Source organism: Cervus elaphus, chromosome X (genome assembly GCF_910594005.1).
Source record: "Cervus elaphus chromosome X, mCerEla1.1, whole genome shotgun sequence".
In the NCBI taxonomy this organism is placed as follows: domain Eukaryota; kingdom Metazoa; phylum Chordata; class Mammalia; order Artiodactyla; family Cervidae; genus Cervus; species Cervus elaphus.
The window spans coordinates 131,278,537-131,284,466 of NC_057848.1; the positions used below are offsets into that span (position 1 = coordinate 131,278,537).

General features: G+C 43.6%; 1 non-coding gene across 1 annotated transcript; it reads right to left on the bottom strand.

The window, feature by feature from the left end:
- Positions 1–689: 689 nt before the first annotated feature.
- TRNAG-CCC lies at positions 690–762 on the bottom strand. The gene has a single exon. It is a non-coding gene; the product is annotated as a tRNA-Gly (tRNA).
- Between the last annotated feature and the right edge of the window lie 5,168 nt (positions 763–5,930).

The window sequence follows — 5,930 nt, forward strand, 5'->3', positions numbered from 1 at the left end:
ATGCTGAAGGAGGAAGAAGATTTGGGGAGGTTGTTGACAAATGGAGCTAGGTGAGGTATGGCGTGAAGCTTTGCAGTGCGCGGGGACTGCATGCAAGATTGACTTGGGCCTGGGTTCTAGGGTGCTGCCATTTAGACCACTGTTCTAGAAACCTTTGCTGAGGGGAGCCTGGCAAGAGAGTGCTTTGTAGCTAGAACTTTTGGGGTTTTCCTCCTCAAATTGCTTCAGTGCCATGGTCCATTCAGCTGGAGAATTGAGGGGGTTATTACAGAGTGCTAGAGAGTGATGGTCTGGAAAACTGGGTTTTGGAAAATTTCTTTTTTACTTTTGTATGTACCTGTGAGTTTTACACAAAGCAATGGGGCTGCCCATTCTGTCTGATAAAATGAGAACTTTTCCACTGCTTTTTTTAAACCTTGTTCTGGTTCTTTATTTATTTATTTGGCTACCCCAGGGTCCTAGTTGTGGCATGTGGGATCTAGTTCCCTGACCAGGGATTGGACCCAGGGTCCCCACACTGGGAGCCTGGAGTCTCAGCCACTGGACCACCAGGGAAGCCATGAATGAGAACTTTTTAGGAGGCTGAGTTTATGTTTCCTTCACCCTGACTTTGTTTTATTTATTTATTTGTCTGCACCGGGTCTTCATTGCAGCATGTCAGATCTTTAGTTGCAGTGTGTGAGATGCAGTTCCCTAACCAGGGTTTGAACCTGGGCCCACTGCATTGGGAGTACAGAGTCTTAGCCCCTGGACCACCAGGGAAACCCCACCTTTGCCTTAACTGTGAAGGAGCCTTTACTTTCTTCTCGGTCAGTATGGATGTCAGGGACCCGCGGTGTGGTCCTTTCTCCTTACACAGAGACCTGGTGTGCACCCAGCCTTGGGGCCAGAGAGTTTAGACTTCAACATCCAAACCATTCATGCAGAAAAACATTCATGCAGTTCTCCATAGACTGGCTCTCCTCTCATTCCAGATCATAATCCTCTGGTCCCATCTTTCCCACTTGAAAGAGTACCTTCCTGATGCCAGCATTCCACTGACCTTTCTTCTGGGCTCTGCTCCTCTTTTCTTCTTCGTTTCCAGGACAAATCTGTTCTCTCTGCTCCTTGTCTTTTTCCTCTTGCAGCATCTCTGCAGTCTTTGCTTGCGTGTGTACCTGGCATTCATCCTGGTACTGGGCCATCTGCTATGCCATTGCCCTGCCAACAGCTTCTTTAAATTTCTGTAGAGGCTCCTCCAGATGCGCCCCCACCAACAGGTTCCCAGAGATGAAGTCTTGGGGCAAGTGTGACCAGGATGTCCTTTTGCTTCAGCGCAGGGATGAAGTCACGTGGCCATGTGCCTCAGAACAGATCTGCCTGCTCAGGTACCAGGTTTGTACCTCTGCGCCCAGTTGGATCCCATTGATATCTTGGGTGAAGCACTGCCTTTTGCACTGTCCCTCAGCTTCTGGCAGCGTGAACCGGCTCCTCAAGGCACTTCTCCAGGGACACTGGCAGGCTTTTGAAAAGAAAAGAAAACTGTGAATTCTCCATCCAATCCCACCCCGTGGGAATCTCTCTCATCATCCATATCACAGAAGGGGCTTCCTTCTGCAGACTCACTGAGCAGCTGCTTCAGGTCCAAATCAGAGAGACCATAGCAGTGACCTCCTGGAACAAACCACTGTCAGAGGCTGAGCAGAAGATTGAGAGTGAGGGGTGCTACCCTGTTCCCACAGCCTTATGATCCTCATGCATGTTTTTCCTGGGCCAATTTCTCATTTTGAAATGTTTTTACATTTCTTTATCACTTTGAGCCTCAAGAACACATCTTCTTCTTTTCCTTACCATCATGAAGAGCTGTGAAGCCCATTTGGGAAAAGCTGGGCTTTGTTCATTTCTTCTGCCACACCCAAGCAGAGCCCCCAGGAGCAAAGGACCAGCCCCAGGCGCATTACATGGGCCTCTTGACCTTAAGGGAGAGGGAAGCGGGGTCTCAGGAGGTGGGGCAGTGCTGACTGGTCAGAAGCCCAGGGAGGGGGAAAGGAGTCCTGCTCTCTTTGAATAAATGTTATGCTTTCACTGGTCTCCTGGAACATCCCTAACATAATTATTTTCAAGTATTTTTTTTTCTATTCCATAACATTGACTTCACCTGTATTGAATTAATATCCAATTATTTTGTTAAATGTTTTTTTTCTGTAGCATGAGATTTCTTCTTGCACTCTAGGATTTTTTGTTTGCACATTCATTTGGAGTGCCTTTTCCTTTGTTTTATTTTCACTTACATCCTGACTTCATTGAGTGGTTTAACAATTGCCTCCACTCGGTATCCATTTTGCAGCAGGAAATTGAATACAAGTGGCATCCACGCCCTCTGTTTCCTAAGCTTGTAATTCCCTATACTATTGAAGGGACTTCCCAGATGGTGCTGGTGGAAAGAATCCACCTGCCAATGCAGAAGACATAAGAGATGAGAGTTTGATCCCTTTATTGGGAAGGTGGAAACAGCAACCCACTCCAGTATTCTTGCCTGAAGAATCCAATGGACAGAGGAGCTACAGTCCGTAGGATCACAAAGAGTTGGACATGACTGAGGCAACTTAGCATGCTCACATACTACTGAAGAACCCCTGTCTGTGGAAAATGAGAACACCACTTCCACACTGCACCTGTGGCATCTCTTGGATGGTGATTCTGCACCAGCTCAGCCTTCTCTCTTATTGGGTCCTCAGCCATGGTTTCTTTCTAGGCTGAGGCTCCTGCCTCTGTGTGCATTGACTGCATTCAAATTTTTTGAGAACTTGACCCCAGTAAAGGTTTGGAGCAGGAGACTGGCCCTCTTTCTATCTCCAGCTGCTTCTTCTTCAGAAACTACTCTAGAATCTTTGCTTCCATTGGCTTGGGAGAGAGAAAACCTTTCTGAAGTAAAAGGGAAGAACAAAGCAGAAATGCAGAGACAAGCAAAAAAGATGGAGAGAGAAATTCATAAGTTTCCCATTTTCTCTGCCTTTCCTGAAATTTGACTTTTCCTTTAATTCCAGGATACACCTCAGTATCCTTCTACCTCTCCTATATATATATATTTATATATTACAAATATATATATGTGTATATATATATATATTTGCTTAAGCTAGCTCCAGTGGGTTTTTGATACTAGAAATTAAGAGGTTCAGTGAGGGACTTCGCTGGTAGTCCAGTGGCTAAGACTCCATGCTCCCAGTGCAGGGGGCCTGGGTTCCATCTAGATTAGCGAACTAGATCCCACATGCCGCAACTGAGTTTGTATTCCACAACTAAAAAATCTAAGGAAGATGGAAGATACCATGTGTGACAACTAAGACTCGGTGTAGCCAAAAAATAAATAAATGTTTTTTTAAAAAAATTTATGCGGTGAATACATGTCTTTTGGGCATGCCTTGATCCGGTGTGTTTGTGATTCCTGTGCCAAGCAACACTTCACCCTTGCTCTGGGATTTCCTACTTCCAGAACTCCCTCTTTGAAGTATCAAATCTTGGCTCTCACTACTCAGGGGGAGAGTTTGGACATCTCTCTATACAAACTTTGTCAGGAAGATGGGATTTGGTCAGGAAAACAGAACCACTCTATGGACTGCAGGAAACCAAGAAGCTGAAGGCTTGCATGATGTGGGGAAGCTGAGGGAGTGAGGGTCTGTGGGCTGAGGCTGGAAGCTTGGAGAAACAGTCACTGAAGCCTCTGGTACAAAGCACTGATGATTCTCAGAAGTCCTCCAGGGTATTAGCACAATTGCTACACTTCTCAAGCGAAAATGGCTGAACCAAATGATCTCTAGGGTCCTTTCCAGTTTTGAGGTATGCTGAGTCTTTAACAAGGTCCAGAGAGCATCCTGGGTAGAATCATCAATAGCAAGGAAAATGTGAAAGGCTGGGGAGCTTGACGACTCTTAGTTGAGTGACAAGAGCCCCTGGCATACTGGCCTGTGAATGAGAAGGCAAAGACCAGTGTTTCTACGGTTTTTCTCATAACTCTGGCTTTCCTGATCAAACCATCCCTCCATGCAATCATGAGCTGTCTTTCATTGGTCCAGCCTCCTGATATTTGTGCTGTGACCTGCCAATGAGGATGTGTTCTCCTGCCCCAGCTGACTGCTCAGTGCTGATTCGTGAATGGTGGCATTATTCCCTGCGAGCCTGGAGGGGACAGAAACATTTTTGCTCCCTGGGTCTCCTTGACCAATTGACTTAACCAAATGCACAAGGATCTGGGACAAAGACCCATACCTTCCTTCCCACTTAGAAAATTAGCCCATCTTTTTCATACCTCTTCTTCAGTCAGCCTGTTTTACTCACCTCACTGAATCTGTTAAATCTCCCTTGTACATCAAGACATTGTGAAAGGCTTACTTGCCTTCAGTCATGTGCTTTTCAAAATGTGTTAATTATGTATTACTCACTGAGCATGCTCTGAGCTGTTGCTGCTAATTTCATCTTATTGGACTGGGGAGAAGTTACTTGTAGCAGTTACGTAATCTTCAGACTTGCTGACAGGGAGTTTAACCACCATAATATACTTAATTGGGGGTCCTCAATTTTGATTTATTGTCCTGATGAAATCAAATCCTTCTGGTATTTTCATCCTTTAGTCAGATAGTAAAGGAAGTCAGCATTTTCTTTTATTTAGATGTTCAACTTCTCTTCCGCAGACAAATACCATTGAAATATTGAAGTAATAATGATGGTCTAAACAGAGAACTCAACGTTCTTATACTAAAGATTAATGGGTTTTAATATTTTATTTGTCAAAGTAAACCATAGAGCATTATTTCATCTTCTCAAATTTTAGTCTCAGAAAGGATGCAGTTTCAGTACTCATATACATGGTGAAATTTATTGATCAGAAATGCTATCATTTCTTCGTAGTTGCCATAAAAGGTTTGATTATCAAATAGACTGACATAGAACACTTGACAGTTCTTTTTTTATTATACACTGTAATTAGTCTTGCAACCAGTCTTATTTGTCAATTTAAAAAAATGAGTCAGTGAAACATACAGTTAAAACATGGTGTGATTCTATGGCATATAGTCATGACTCACAGTCCAGAACAGGTCCATGCATAAACCAACTTTGCTTTTGATTAAATGCCAATGCATGTTTATACAGCATCCTTTAAGTACCCAAGGAAACCCTGTATTTGAAGCTGAAATGGGTATACTACCACTTTGTCTTTTCAGCAGCATGGGTCAATTGCTTTTGGTCAAATACATTTTTGGTCCCAACTGTATAATCAAAGCAATAATGAAATGAGGCAGTTTTAAAATATGTCCATGAAGCCTTTGGCACCCTTCCCAGGTGGGTTCTATGACCTCTCCACCCGAATCTGTACCGATGTTAGAGACTCATTTATAATCTGGAGAATCAGAAAAGTGATTCACATAACTTTTGAGGCAATGCAATGTCTACTTGGTTCTCTTGGGGCACTTGCTGTGGCGGAAGCCAGGTGCCATGTAAGCAGTCCAACCCCTCCTGCTGTTGAGGCCACTTGGAGGTGCTTCAGCTGACAACCCAACTGAACTCCCAACCAACAACCAAACAGCCAGATGTATGAGTAAGTCATTTGGCACATCTAGCTCAGTTGAGCCTTTAGATGACTCCAGTTATTGAGACAGTCCAACTGAGCCCTTCTCCAATTCTGTGGTCAAATAGTTTTGAAGAGAATTCTGCATCTTAGGAGATTGAAAATGCACATTGTAACATAAAGGCTCTGATAAGTCCTGCAATACATAAATCTAAGTAAATTTAGTTCAAATTTATTTAGCCATGGAACCATTTTGTCTTGAGACATCTATTAGGATTTGATTGATAAAATTAACACTCTAATTAATACAGTTTTCAATTATAAAATTTTTCAGCTATGTGCTTAGTCATTCAGTTGTGTCCAACTCTTTGCGACCCCAAGGACT